The following is a 16,433-nucleotide window of genomic DNA, read 5'->3' as shown; positions in this document are numbered from 1 at the left end:
CGCTAAAGTGTTGGGAATGGGAGATTTTAATATGGTTGTGGACTGCAGTCTAGGTAGGCTTAGCACTTCTTCTGATCGAGTACCCTCCGCAACATCTGTACTGGGTTAATTGTTTGCTGAGCTGGGATGGACGGATATATTCCGATACAAATACCCGACAACTAAAGTGTATTCCTGGGTAGAAATTCCCTATCACGCATAGATTATATGGTGGGTAATTCTCTCATTGTGCCTTTGGTTGATTCTGTGTCTTATAAATCTAGGGCGGCGTCTGATCATTCTCCTATGGTGATTAACTTTAAGCTCCCCAGCCCTTCCTTACCCAAGAGCTGGAAAATACACTCCTTTTGGCTGACCCTGATAGGTCCTCAGGATAGGATTCCTGATCAATTGGAAGTATTTAATTTAGATCACCGCACATTTGAAGATTCCAGTATTGCATGGGATACTTTGAAGACCTATCTTAGAGGGTGCCTTAGGTCCACTATTTCTTATTTAAAAAAAGACTCTTCCAGACTTGAGTCCAGAGTTGGAGATACAATGCGCAGCATTAGAGGGTAAAATACATTGCTCATCCTACTGACACAAATAAAGATCTCTGGTTGCAAATGGGGCGGAAATACCTATTGCTTCTACAGGAAAAGGCTAATAGGAAGATATTTTTTGCAAAGCAGTCCTATTATGAGTTGGGTAACCAGTCCAGCAAACTCTTAGCCAATTTTAATCCATCAAAATTCTTGAAGCCCAGCTATTCTTAAAATTCACAATGGTGATTGCTTGACCGACTCCCAGGGAATAGCGGACACATTTGTGCGGTTTTACAGGGAGTTATATGCCTCTCAATCCAGCTATGATATGTCTGAGTTCATGTCCTATATGGATGGTATTTCGTTCCCGACACTGACTGTAGATGGTAGAGAAGCTTTGGAAACTGACGTGACTGAGGAGGAAATACGGGAAGCCTTGAAAGACATGTCAAAGGGGAAGGCATCGGGACCTGATGGGATCCCTATAGAGATATATCATAAGTATTCTGACCATCTCATTCCCTCACTTTGCTCTATGTTTTCTCATGCCCTTGATGTTAGTAGGTTACCAGATAGTTATGTATGATGCCACTATTATTGTCCTGTTAAAACCCGATAAAGACCCTCTGGACTGTGGCTCCTATCGCCCGATATCGTTATTAAACAATGACTACAAAATACTTAACAAAATTTTGGCAAACAGACTTAACAAAGTCATTTCCCAGGTTATTCATGATGATCAGTCTGGCTTTATGCCCGGGAAATCTACCTCGGATAATATCCGGAGGGTGCAGGTCCTTAATCAGATTGGGGTAGCTATGAAGGCTGATTGGGCTATGGCATCTTTGGAATGGGTATATCTGTTGGAGACTTTGAAAAGGTTTGGTTTCGGTCCGCAGTTCCTTAGATGGGTTTCACTTTTATACAAGGCGCCGAGGTCACAAATTATGGTAAATGGCGAGCTTTCCCCATATTTCCATCTACATAGAGGCACCAGGCAGGGGTGTCCCCTTTCCCCGTTGATCTTTGCTCTTGCTATTGAACCATTAGCTATCTGCATACGGCAACACCCTGAGTACAAATGGATTTGTTTGGGGGAGAGGGAGGATAGAATTGGCTTGTATGCAGACGACATGGTTCTTTTTATGTCTCAGCCAAGTGTGACGTTCCCTTTGGAGATTACAACTTTGGAGATATTTGGGAGGTTCTCTGGGCTACATATTAACTGGACTAAGTCCTTTTTTATGCCCTTACAGGGGGTGGGATGGTTTACGGGTGGTTTTCTCATTTAAATACCTGGGTATCATTATTAATCGGGATCCTAGGAATGATTATACCGCTAATATATTTCCGCTACTGGAATATGTTAAGGTCAAGTTTAGGGTTTGGAGCGCTCTTCCCCTAGCAGTGACTGGCAGAATCAATTTAATTAAAATGGTCATTCTTCCCAAATGCCTTCACGTCCTTGAACACGCAGCGACTCCAGTGTTTAAAACTTTTTACAAGCAGCTCCATGCCTTATTACCAGCATTTATTTGGGGTTCATATCGATCTAAGCTCAGTATATCTACTTTGCAACGTCCAAAACCATTGGGTGGAGCGGCATTGCCAGATCTTTTCCTCTATTACCTGGTGGGAGAGTTAAGATATTTGATGTTATGGGTCGCTAACATGACATTGCCAAATAGGGAGAATCATTTGGCGTTTCATTTGCAAATAACCACTCTTTGGCCAGTATTGGAGGATCCCCCGAATACAATTAAAAACTTTTTGCCCATTCATAAGGTGGCGTCTCAGGTGTGGCTAGCTGCGAAGGGCATTTATGGGTACTCTGATGTACAAACAGATATTGCGCTGTGGTTTAACCCACTTCTCACTCAGATGTCAGATGCTCTGGCCCCTTCTTTTTGGATTCAGCATGGGGTATGCACTATTGGGGATATGTATAAGGATAATGTTCTTAAATCTACAGTCTGACTTTGCACTTCCTAGAACTGCCTTCTATAGATACCTACAATTGCGTCATGCTCTTACAGCCCAATACCCTTCCTCTGAATTGGCATTCTCGCATTTTCTGTTGATAGGAATTTTTAGATCTACTACACAGATACCTGACCTCTCGGAGGGGGATTGGGATGAGATCCTATCCTCTCCACTATTTGTATCTCTAGCCGCTAATAACCGGATGATACAAATATCCATAATCCATCAAAGTTGCCTTACTCCTGTTAGATTGCACAAAATGGGTAGATACCCGAGTACGGAATGCCACAGATGCCGTTTCCCAAGGTCAGATTTTTGGCATATGATATGGGCATGTCCACTCATTTCCTCTTTCTGGGAAGAAGTAGTTAGGGTAGCTACAGAAATTCTACATATTCTGGTTCCAGTTAGTCCACAAGTTTGTTGTTTGGCAATCTACTAGATGAACATTTGCCTCATTATATGAGAATATTCCTCAGGGAGGTATTGTTTATGGCGCGGAAAGCTATTGCTCTACGTTGGATGGACCCACGTCCTCCCACTACGGCTAAGTGGAAATCACTTGTGAATTCTATTATTCCATATGAAAGAATAATGTATAGACAGAGAGGGTGTATTGATAAATTCTATAAGATATAGGATGCATGGTGTGACTCAGTATACCCCGCACTTGTATAATGATCTTAGACGGTCATTGACTCATAATTGACGCTGATGGGACGAGGTTCTATTTGTTTCATAATATATAGCATAGATTCGGCAGTAACAAATACGATGTCTGAATACATGTATGTATTTTTATTTTTGTTTGAAATATTGGTATGTTATGTCTCATACAATCTCTGCTTTATTCTGTATTCTGTACATGTCATGATTGCATTTGTACTACAATTCTTCAATAAAACGTGTTTAAAAAAAAAAAAAAATGTTTCATTGCTGCTACACATCCTTAAATATTTAAGCAGCAGTAAGTGTACAAAGTATCAGCAGCTGGCATCTTTCTAGTTAAGGGCCTGTTCACATGAGTTGGTTTTCGTTGAGGGGTTCTGTCGGACATTTCCGTCGGACGAACCCCTCAACGCATATGCAAACGGAAACATAGGTTTCATCAGCATTACCATCGATTTCAATGGTAATGCTTGCGTTGCTTATGGTTTCTGTTTGTCACCGTTGTGTAAGGTTTCCGTTTGTTTTGACGGAATCAATAGCCCATTCGACCTATGGTTTCTGTTTGCCTTTCCGTTGAGTGTTCCTCCAACGGAAAGGTCCGACGGAAACCAACTCGGATGTGTACAAAACCTAATCCAGAGCCAAGATGGTCGTAGACCTACAGATCATTTGGCCTCTTAACCCCTTAGAGACCAACAATACGCCTTTTAATGTTCGTCACTAAGGGGCCTTAGGCTAGGCTGACGCCTTTTCACGTGAGCCTAGTCTAAGTCCTGCACGGGTTCCCCGTGCAGGCTGGAGCCGGGGCTCGGCTGTCTGATGACAGCTGAGCTCCTGCTCCAACGCCCGCGATCGAAGTTTACGTCGATCGCGGCCGTTTAACCCGTTAAATGCCGCCGTCAATAGCGACCGCGGCATTTAACTTTGTTTACAGAGTGAGCTCCCTCTGTCACCCATCGGCGGCCCGCGAATGCAATCACCTCCGATGTGGTGTCATGGCAGCCGGGGGCTTGATAAATTCCCCCAGGTCTGCCCTGGACATATTCCTGATTTACACTGACAGGCAATAATGCTCTGGTATACGAAGTATACCAGAGCCAGAGCATTATAGCAGCGATCTGAAGATCGCACAGTAAAGTCCCCTAGTGGGACTAATAAAATAAGTAATCAAAGTGAAATAAAGATTATTAATAAAAAGTACAGTAAAAAAATAAATCCATTTTTTTTCCATAAAAAGTGGTTTTATTTAGTAAAAGTGTAAAAAAAATATAAAAGTACACACATATTGTATCGCCGCGACCGTAATGACTCCATTAATAAAGTTAATATGTAATTTAAACCGCAAGGTGAACACCGTAAAAAAAAAAACGCAAAAAACAATTGCAATTTTTTTCCATCGCCCCCCCCAAAAAGTCATAATAAAAATGAATCAATAAGTCCCATGCACCCCAAAACAGTACCAATCAAAACTACGTCTCGTCCCGCAGAAAACAAGCCCAAAAAATCACTACATTGATGGAAAAATAAAAAAGTTACGGCTCTTGGAAAGCGACGATGCAAAAACAAATAATTTTAGTTCAAAAGTGGTTTTGTTGTGCAAAAGTCGTAAAACATAAAAAACCTCTACATATGTGGTATCGCCGTAATCGTACCGACCCATAGAACAAAGGTAACATGTTATTTACGCCGCACAGTGAACGGCGTCAATTTAAAAACGCATAGAACAATGGTGGAATTTCAGGGTTTTTTTATAATTCCCCCCCCCCCCCCAAAAAAAAAGTTCATAAAAGTTAATAAAAATATTATATGTACCCTAAAATGGTGCTATTAAAAAGTACAACTAATCCCGCAAAAAACAAGTCCTCATACAGCTATGTAGACGAAAAAATAAAAAAGTTATAGCTCTTTGAATGCGACTATAGAAAAACGCATAAAATAGCTCGGTCATTAGGGCCTAAAATGGGCTGGTCACTAAGGGGTTAAATCATTCTGAGGGGGTAATCTAACCACGTGTAGGAACAAAGCGGTTGTTTTTAATGATTAAAATCTGCTTCAGGCTTGTCATTATTCTCTGCAGACCATAGACACTGTTGTATTTTAACCTTTTAAAATTATTATTTTTTACTTTCCCCTCGAAATTTGTTTTTATTTAGCTTTGTCTTTACTTTCCAAGTAATACAACTGTTACATGAAGGGATATGCAATGTTAAAGAGGCTCTGTCACCAGGTTTTGCAGCCCCTATCTGCTATTGCAGCAGATCGGCACTGCAATGTAGATTACAGTAACGTTTTTATTTTTAAAAAACGAGCATTTTTGGCCAAGTTATGACCATTTTTGTATTTATGCAAATGAGGCTTGCAAAAGTCCAAGTGGGCGTGTATTATGTGCGTACATCGGGGCGTGTTTACTACTTTTACTAGCTGGGCGTTCTGAAGAGAAGTATCATCCACTTCTCTTCAGGACGCCCAGCTTCTGGCAGTGCAGATCTGTGACGTCACTCACAGGTCCTGCATCGTGTCGGCACCAGAGGCTACAGATGGGCGTTTGCAGGTAAGTCCAAGTCCACGCTGCTGCAGAATCAACTGTAGCCTCTGGTGCCGACACGATGCAGGACCTGTGAGTGACGTCACAGATCTGCACTGCCAGAAGCTGGGCGTCCTGAAGAGAAGTGGACGATACTTCTCTTCAGAACGCCCAGCTAGTAAAAGTAGTAAACACGCCTCGATGTACGCACATAATACACGCCCACTTGTACTTTTACTTTTCAGCACGCCCAGTTGTACTTTTGCAAGCCTCATTTGCATAAATACGAAAATGGTCATAACTTGGCCAAAAATGCTCGTTTTTTAAAAATAAAAACGTTACTGTAATCTACATTGCAGCGCCTATCTGCTGCAATAGCAGATAGGGGTTGCAAAATCTGGTGACAGAGCCTCTTTAAGATAAGCTGGGGCAGTAAAACTAAGGTTATAGGGTTGATGACTTAAGGGCATTTAGATGAGCCAAGAAGTTTGTAATGATCGAACGATTAGCGAGGCGCTCCATAGCGAATGATCGTTATTTAACCCCTTAATGACGCAGACTAGTTTCGGCCTTAAAGGGAAGGTGTCATGAATTTATTTATTTTTTTCTCATAATGCTTTTAGTATGATAAAAAAATAAAATTTATTTGTGTTCGTGTGTTCTACTTTTAACTTTTTTGGAATTAACGACACATACAGAGATGGAATACGGCACATACATCCCCATAGAGAATGGGAACGGGAGCCGTTCCATTCACTGCAGCGTACGCCATCTGTGTGGGAACGGCGCATGCGCCGCTCCCACACAGACCAAAACAAAGCTCGTTAGCAGAGCGAAATCCGGCACCATTTTCCTGTGGACCGGACATATCTTCAAGGAAGCGAAGGCGCAAGGCATAGGAGCGGAGGCGGCGGCAGGAGCAGGTAATTTATGTGTGTGTATGTGATGTGTGTATTATGTTCGTGTATGTTAGTGTTATACTGTCTGCTGAGCACTGTATCTAATCCTCCTAATCTAATCCCTCAGAAAATGGCGGCACACAGTGTAGGAGGTTTGAAGATTCAACCCCTTCCTTCTCCTGGCACTAGCCAGAATAAGGGAGGGGGGATTGTGTGCGGACACTAGAGCGAGTGTGTCTACGCCAAATTTGCAGCATAAAGCAATGAGGTTGCTTTACCACATTGACCATGCTGCAATTTTGGGAATTGCTCCCTCTAGTGACCAGCACATGGAAATGTTATAAATTAGAATCTAATTTATAATATTTCCTGACTTGTGAAAAAATTTAAAAAATTAAAACCATGTATGTACCATGTAATGATTATTTAACAAAAAAAAAAATAATAATTTCTAGCGACACATTCTCTTTAAGGCCCAGAGCCTATTTTTTTAAATCCGACGTCACTTTATGTGGTTATAACTATGAAATGCTTATACCTATCCAAGCGATTCTGAGATTTTCTCGTGACACCTTGGACTTCATGTTAGTAGTAAAATTTGGTAGATATATTCAGGTTGTGTGAAAAATAGCAAAATTTAGAGAAAATTTGGAAAATTTTTAATTTTTCAGAATTTAAATGTATCTGCTTATAAGATAGATAGTAATACCACACAAAATAGTTACTAGTTCACATTTCCCATATGTCTACTATATGTTGGCATCATTTTTGAACATTCTTTTCTTTTTCTAGGACGTTACAAGGCTTAGAACATAAGTAGCAATTTCTCATATTTTGAAGAAAATTTCAAAAGCCTTTTTTTCTAGGTACCAGTTCAGTTCTGAAGTGGCTTTGAGAGGCCTATGTATTAAAAACCCCCCATAAATACCCCATTTTAATAACTAGCCCCGTCAAAGTATTCAAAACAGCATTTATAAAGCTTCTTAACCCTTTAGGCATTTCACAGCAATTTAAAGCAAAGTAGAGGTGACATTTACAAATTTCATTTTTTATGCAGAAAATCCTTTTTATTACATTTTTTCTGTTACCAGAGAAACGCAACTCCATATTTATTACCCAGATTCTGCAGTTTTTAGAAATATCCCACATGTGGCCCTAGTGTGGTAATGGACTGAAACACCGGCCTCAGAAGGAAATGAGCACATAGAGGATTTTGGAGCCTCCTTTTTATTCGATTATACTTTAGGCACCATGTCCGGTTTGAAGAGGAATTGTGATGCCAAAACAGTGAAATCCCCCCAAAAGTGACCCCATTTGGCAAACTTCACCCCTCAAGTAATTTGTCGAGGTGTATAGTGAGCATTTAGACCCCACAGGTTTTTTGCTGCATTTTGTGGAATTAGGCTGTGAAATTGAAAATCACATATTTCCTGATAAAACGTGGAAATTTTGACAAGGAATAAAGGAGAAAAAGCACCACAACATTTGAAAATAAATTTCTCCCGATTACGCCAATACCCCATATGTGGTCATAAACTGCTGTTGGACAAACGGCAGAGCTCAGAAAGTCAGGAGCGCTATTTGAGGTGTAGATTTTGCTGGATTAGTTTCTGGGCGCCATGTTGCATTTGCAGAGCTTCTGAGGCACCAGTACAGAGGAAACCCCTTAAAAGTTACCCCATTTTGGAAACTAGACCCCTTGAGGAATTGACTCTAGTTTTCATGGGGTGCATGCGATTTATTTTTATTTTTTTTGATCCGTTTTTATTCTATTTTTTTATGAGGCGTGGTGACTAAAAAACAACAATTCTACTATTGTTTTTTATTCCTTTTTTTTTTTTTCCTTTTTTTGTACAGTCTTCACCGTGGGCTATAAATGACATATTCACTTTATTCTGTGGGGTGAAGCGATTACGGCGATACATTGTTTATAGTTTTTTTTATGTCTTATGGCGTTTGCACAATAAAATACTTTTTATAAAAAATCATTTACTTTTTGTGTTGCCTTATTCTAAGAGCCATAAAGTTTTTTTATTTTTTCCATCAAGAAAGCTGTGTGAGGACTTGTTTTTTGCGTAACGATCTGTAGTTTTGGTCAGTAACATTTTTGGGTACATGAGATTTTTTTTTTTATTTTTATTTTTTAAATTGTAATTTTTTAGAAGGTGAGGTGACCAAAAAATTGTGATTCTGATATGGTTTATTATTTCTTTTACAGCGTTCACCGCGCTTGATAATTAACAAAATACTTTTGTAGTTCAGGCCCTTACGGACATGGCGATACCAATTATGTATAGTTTATTTATTTTATTTTTAATAATAAAGGACTGATAAATGGAGAAAGGGGGATTTTTACTTTTATTACTCCTTTTTTTTTTTTTTAAATGCAATTATATTTTACGTTTTTTTTGTCCCACTAGGGAACTTGAGAGCAGGAGGCCCTGGTCGCAATTCTAATACACTGCACTACATGCATAGTGCAGTGTATTGGAGCTGTCAGCTGCTCACTGACAGCAAGCATAGTGAGTCCTGACTCTGTCAAGACCCACTAGGCGTCCGTAGATGGCATAGCTGGAGGCCATTGTTAGGCTTCCGGTTGCCATAGTAACCATCGGCACCCGCGATCATGTTGCGGGACGTTGATGGTGTTTTAACCCCTAAGAAGCCACCATAGTTATAGAATGTGGCTTCTAAGGGGTTAATCAGCGGAGACATCGCGTTCGATACCTGCCGAAGGAGCTACGACAACTGCTGTACGAGACGGCAGTTGTCACCGCTCCTGTATATGCCAGAAGGGGGACCACAATGGCCATTCCTCGCATGACGTACTATTAGCTCTTGGAGCACGAACGATCCACTCATCATGACCTAATGGTACGTCCAGGAGCGGGAAGGGGTTAATTGCATCTATCATTGTTGAAACAGTCGTTATTGTGATTGGTGTTTAGGTCGCTTGTCTGGCAACTTTTTGTGCATTTACACCTGCTTTGACATTGAAAGATGAACGATACCTGTTTAAACTTGCACATTTTGTGACGACGAACGATAATATTTCTCTCGTTCAAAACGATGCGATCGTCGATATACGAAGGATATATCTTTAATCGTTCGATCGCATGCAGTGTTTACACCTAGGCTGATCACTTTTGCTCAATCTTAATGATTATTCGAATGAGGATCAACTCGTCCGAAAGGGCCTTTAGGAGTTAAGGCATCTGGAGTCAGTCTGATGGGGGATGTGACGTGTCCATGTAGTGGCTCATAAATCCAGGTGTTAGATTGAGGCCTTGTGTCAATGACTGGAATGTTGTCATGAGCTTGAATTCCCAAATTCTTTCTCTCTCGTTCTTAAAATGACCCTTCAGCATTAGGACCTTTAAATCTGCCAAACGGTGATCTGGTCTAGAGAAGTGTTTTCCCACAGGGATAAGAAAATCCATAAAGATGTAAAGCAAGTTATCATTGTCAGGAAAAGTTACAAGGTCATAGCAAAACGTCTGTGGAATTAGATGCAATAGTCATGCACCGTTATTACAGCAAAACAAAACATCATATAACATAGGCAGCTATCTGACCGTAGCCTTGTATATTAAATCCTATTAGAAGAAATCAGTAAAGGAACGCAGTTATTGGTAACGTATATGGTAGCAAGAGTAGAGGAGACGCGTGAGCCATGGTACACAATGATCGAGGGAAAAGGGGGCTGTATCATAGAGAGATGGGGGAGCCCCCAGCAGAATTATTTCTTGATACCACCCAATATTAGAAAAACAAGTATCCAAGTTCTAACAGTTGGAGGGAGCAGAGCAGTAAATCGGCACCTTATTGAAAAATAAAAAAGTTACACACGAAGTTCCTTTTGTTGGGTGGCTTTAACCCAGTCCACCTTCATGACGAATGAAAATCTATCTAGCAACAACTTTCATGAGTGTGGTACTATCGGACTACTGGATAAATTGGGTGCTTATTAGTCCTCTGCAAACCCTTTTTTAGGGTGCAGTCACACGTGGCATTTAAATATGCCACAAAATATGCAACAGTAATTCTTTACCAAATTCCGCAGCAGGATTACTTTTGAAGATTGTGTCGATTTTTCGGAGTATATATTTTGTGTATTTTATTGCAGTATTTTACATGCCATTGAAGCTTACGGTGAAATTCTGCATCCAAAAAGTATTTCCGCAGTGGCAAATTTCCGGCCCAGAAATTTTAACCATGTATATGTTGTCGATTTTTTTTTTTTTTATTTTTTTTTTACACCCATAGGATCTTATGGTGTAAATTTTTCCACTACGGAAAATCCCGCCATGTTTAATTAAACCCTTAGTGTTCTGCAAAGTCTGTTCCTAGCACTCAACCATACAACGGCCTCCGTTTCCTACATAATAATGACATATCCTCGCTCTGCTGTTGGCAGGTGGAGGATTGTTCTGTGGCCAGTCCAGGTGTTCTCATTGGACGGACCTTGTAGTTTTAGACTGTGTTCACACGTGGATTAGCTGCTATGCAATGGTTGACATGGACTACGAACACAAAGTTGAATAATTCAGAGATTAAGTGGATTTTTCTAAAAATAAGAACATAGGATTGTATAGGAACCAGTAACTGTTTGCAGAATTAGAGGAGGGGGCTGGAGTTTGCAGCTGCCATAAGCGTAGTTTACAGCAAACGGATTTCAATAATTTTTGTTTTGTTTTTATAAAGTCCCATGTGGTTACTGTTAAGTTCCTCTGATCCCCACAGAGACTGAAGGTGTACAGTTGTCAGTCACAGCCATTCTTCCACGGGTGATTTCATGGGCCCAGTTGCTGTACCCACAAGACCACTGAGATGCATGTATGTATGTGTTTGTGTGTGTGTGTGTGTGTGTGTGTGTGTGTGTGTATATATGTATATGTATGTGTATATATACACACACATCAGATTGCAGAGACTGCCCTTTGTTGCATCGGCCTTAAATATGTATGCAAACTTGTAAGGGTTAAAAAAAGTAAAGACAAACGTTGCAAAATAATTATCTTCAGAAGTATTCCCCTGTCCCCTGGGTCTGGACTCCATAACTTCTGGGCGCTAACGCCGCCTCTTCAATAAAAAAAATGGATGCAGAATTGCAAACAAGTTTGTGCCAATATTAAAAAGGGAAGACGAGCCCATTATCGTACTGTATTAGTACAGCTTAATATATTACCTGATGAGGGTCACCATATGGTGGCCTGCAGGGGAGGAGAGAATTTGGTGGATTTACCCACTGTAATACAAACAGGACTGACAGAATAATTGGAATTCTTCCTTGCTATTTGTATAAAGTGTTTTGCAGTTCTGTTGAGCCATCATTTACTTTTCTATGTCACTCCGTTCCTTTCATCATATCCTCTAGAATAAACGTCAGTAGCCGTGTGATATTTGTCAAGGACAGAAGACGGATATTTACTCTCACCATCCTCAAGTAATTGCCACGCTCCCTAAATCTCTCTCCATTCCTCAATGCACATTGCCTGCTAGTGCCTGCAAATAAGCCTCCTTCTGTCTGCCCTGACACACTGTCACTGTCAGGCTGTGATTGTCCCGTGCTGTTATCACCCAGCAATGTTTTCTACATCAGTTGATGCACTTGCTGCTCTCAGTAATGTCCTCTCTGCGCACAGCTGGACTGTACAATAACACTCGGGAAGTGAATGGAGCGCTGTCCGCATTTAGCCATAGGAAAACATGACAAGATGAGAGACGTTGCACCTCCCATGTATTTCGCTGGCTTTGGTATATTGTGCTTCACTGACATACATCTGCATGACCTGAAAATATTCTAAAATGTTTCTCGCTGACATTTGGAAAGCTAAGCAGTGAAAGGGAAGGAGTGAGATGTTTCACTGCGTTATTAAAATTGGGTTAAAATCTGAACCAAATTGTCCTAATGTTCTCAACTATGTTTTAGTCGTGGTATTCTGTATTTCTTGTTTTTATATAGTGTTAGCAGATTTCACATCGCTTTTACTTAGATTGCAGTCATCCGTTCCTGACCCTAGATTTCACAATCTCATTTTTCTTTCTCTAATATGCACATCATAAAGCCAGTGTCATAGAAAACAAATTGACCTATCTGTATGTTTCTGTGTTGTGCGAGAAAACTGGAGTACTCCGAGCAAAACCCAACTTGGATTCTAAACCCATCTCAGGAACTGAGTGACATAGAAAAGTAAATGATGGCTCAACATAACTGCAAAACACTTTATACAAATGGCAATGTCAATTTCCAATTATTCTGTCAGTTCTGTTTGTATTACAGTGGATAAATCCACCAAATTCTCTCCTCCCCTGCAGGGCACCATATGGTAACCCTCATCAGGTAATATGTTAAGCTGTACTAATACAGTACTATAGCACTGTTGACAGTATTAGTAACTTTGCACCACAATTTGTATAAAAAAAAAATCTACATACATACATACATACAGTGAAGGAAATAAGTATTTGATCCCTTGCGGATTTTGTAAGTTTGCCCACTGTCAAAGACATGAGCAGTCTAGAATTTTTAAGCTAGGTTAATTTTACCAGCGAGAGATAGATTATATAAAAAAAAAAAAAAACAGAAAATCACATTGTCAAAATTATATATATTTATTTGCATTGTGCACAGAGAAATAAGTATTTGATCCCTTTGGCAAACAAGACTTAATACTTGGTGGCAAAACCCTTGTTGGCAAGCACAGCAGTCAGACGTTTTTTGTAGTTGATGATGAGGTTTGCACACATGTTAGATGGAATTTTGGCCCACTCCTCTTTGCAGATCATCTGTAAATCATTAAGATTTCGAGGCTGTCGCTTGGCAACTCGGATCTTCAGCTCCCTCCATAAGTTTTCAATGGGATTAAGGTCTGGAGACTGGCTAGGCCACTCCATGACCTTAATGTGCTTCTTTTTGAGCCACTCCTTTGTTGCCTTGGCTTTATGTTTCGGGTTGTTGTCGTGCTGGAAGACCCAGCCACGAGCCATTTTTAATGTCCTGGTGGAGGGAAGGAGGTTGTCACTCAGGATTTGACGGTAAATGGCTCCATCCATTCTCCCATTGATGCGGTGAAGTAGTCCTGTGCCCTTAGCAGAGAAACACCCCCAAAACACCTCCATGCTTGACAGTGGGGGCGGTGTTCTTTGGCTCATAGGCAGCATTTCTCTTCCTCCAAAAACGGCGAGTTGAGTTAATGCCAAAGAGCTCAATTTTAGTCTCATCTGACCACAACACCTTCTCCCAATCACTCTCAGAATCATCCAGATGTTCGTTTGCAAACTTCAGACGGGCCTGTACATGTGCCTTCTTGAGCAGGGGGACCTTGCGGGCACTGCAGGATTTTAATCCATTACGGCGTAATGTGTTACCAATGGTTTTCTTGGTGACTGTGGTCCCAGCTGCCTTGAGATCATTAACAAGTTCCCCCCGTGTAGTTTTCGGCTAAGCTCTCACCTTCGTCAGGATCAAGGATACCCCACGAGGTGAGATTTTGCATGGAGCCCCAGATCGATGTCGATTGACAGTCATTTTGTATGTCTTCCATTTTCTTACTATTGCACCAACAGTTGTCTCCTCACCCAGCGTCTTACTTATGGTTTTGTAGCCCATTCCAGCCTTGTGCAGGTCTATGATCTTGTCCCTGACATCCTTAGAAAGCCCTTTGCTCTTGCCCATGTTGTAGAGGTTAGAGTCAGACTGATTAATTGAGTCTGTGGACAGGAGTCTTTTATACAGGTGACCATGTAAGACAACTGCCTTTAATGCAGGCACCAAGTTGATTTGGAGCGTGTAACTGGTCTGGAGGAGGCTGAACTCTTAATGGTTGGTAGGGGATCAAATACTTATTTCTCTGTGCACAATGCAAATAAATATATATAATTTTGACTATGTGATTTTCTGTTTTTTTTTTAATATAATCTATCTCTCACTGGTAAAATTAACCTAGCCTAAAAATTCTAGACTGTTCATGACTTTGACAGTGGACAAACTTACAAAATCAGCAAGGGATCAAATACTTATTTCATCCACTGTACATATAGATGTGTGTATGTGTATATATGTATATTCTGTTCTCATCTTCATTTATAACCGAATCCATGTCGCTGTGACGGATCTGTGCATGTGTATTCGATGGAGAGAGGGCAATAAGCCGCTGGCAGACACTCGTGGCAGTGGTTTACCTACTGAGGCATCAAGGCATCAGGCATGTTGAAAGCCAACATGCCCAATCCTTTATTCGCACGTACACATCAGAAAGTTGTCCGATCGCGCTGAAAGACGGTTGGTCACGCTGACTGTCATCTGATGTGTATGGGCACAGGAGCGCAGTGAGAGCAGACGTCACCTGGGAGAAGTGTTCTGTTGGATCTATGGCAAAATACAACCGCACAGCCAACTATATACAGGAGTTAGACTATAGCAGAAAAATGGTAAAGACCATTTAGAAAGTTGATTTAGAGGGGTATTCCCATCTCGGACATTTATGGCATATCCACAGGAAATACTATAAATATCCGATAGAAGCAGGTCCCACATTTGGGACCCACAGCGATCTCTGGAACAGGACCCTCTGGCCCCCGTCCTACCTTTTGCTCCGTAAGTCACGGCCCATCGAAGAGAATAAAAGTTACGGAAACGGCGTAATAAAACGCGCTGGGCTGTGTTCTAGAAAATCCGACAAGCTCGGAAATCAGTGTCTGGAGTCCAGCAGCAGAAGGTAGGACGGGAGTCACCCTCATCTATCGGACATTATGGCAGATCCTGCCATTTAATATTGCATTTAGGAAGCAAATGAAGAATAAAAAAAATGTCAGTGCAAAGTTATCAATAACCTTTAAAGCAATCCTTTGTGTCTGCTGCCACACAAGTTATTCCGCAGCACAAAGAATGTGTCCTATAATCTTCTCATATTAAACTAATACACTGTACCTTAGGGGACTCTGTTTCATATACAGGAGCCCCCCTGAAGTTCAGTGCATTAGCTTAGTATAATGTAAGAAGCCTTACTGCTCTTCTGGGATCTTGGGGGCTGCAGGAGGTGTCTCCGCCAGTTTCCTCTGCCCCATAGCTGACGGATCTCGAGTCCCAGATCTCCTGGCAGCCAAGACAACCACAGGAGGAGGGGTGCTGGCCGCAGAACGGGCACTTGTACTGATATCACGGTAATGGCTGGGATGAGAAGGAAACTATTATGCGCCGAGCAGAAGCTGACAGTCTATCAGCTAAAAGTGCATGGGGACACTGTTCCGGCCATACGAGTGGAAGGACAAACCAATATACACTGCTGACCGGGAGTACAGCCGCTCTGCATGTACTGTATCTGTAACTAGCGTGCTTGACCGCCACGTGCAGAGCAAGGGTTCAGAACACCTGATAGTGGTCCGACTGCTTCTCTATCAGCGTGAGCTGTACACGTCAGTAGGTCACTGCTGCATGGTTGCTTCAAACACCGCACAATAAATCAGTGTCAACTTGCGGTTTTCGGAAAATCACGGCAGAACCACTTTTTCTGAAATTTTCTGTAAAATTGTTGCCTAAAAAAATGCAAATTGAGCGCGACATGTGAGACCGCATAACGTAGGAGGCAATTGCGCTGCTGAGTTGAAGTCCCCATTCACTGGAGTCCATATCAAAGAGCTGTAGAAATAAAATGCCCCTAGCATGGACATGGCAGTATGGCCATTGTGCCAATATTTAGTTTTGGGCAGAGGCTTTCATATAGAAGGGAACGTTTACCATTTTTGTCACTTTTTGGGTGGGTGAGTTTTTTTTCGTGGCGTAATTTATTAATAGACCTCAGGAGCATTGAGGGACTAATATGTGGCCAG

The 16,433-nt window shown here is 41.3% G+C and overlaps 1 protein-coding gene across 2 annotated transcripts in view; it reads left to right on the top strand.

The window, feature by feature from the left end:
• Positions 1-16,433, top strand: part of NCK2 (NCK adaptor protein 2) — a 57,130-nt gene that overhangs the window by 21,699 nt on the left and 18,998 nt on the right. The gene's annotated exons all lie outside the window — the stretch shown is intronic.

Source organism: Rhinoderma darwinii, chromosome 2, assembly GCF_050947455.1.
Source record: "Rhinoderma darwinii isolate aRhiDar2 chromosome 2, aRhiDar2.hap1, whole genome shotgun sequence".
NCBI lineage: Eukaryota > Metazoa > Chordata > Amphibia > Anura > Rhinodermatidae > Rhinoderma > Rhinoderma darwinii.
Note: the sequence above shows the minus strand (reverse complement) of the source record. Positions and strands in the feature narration are given on the sequence as shown.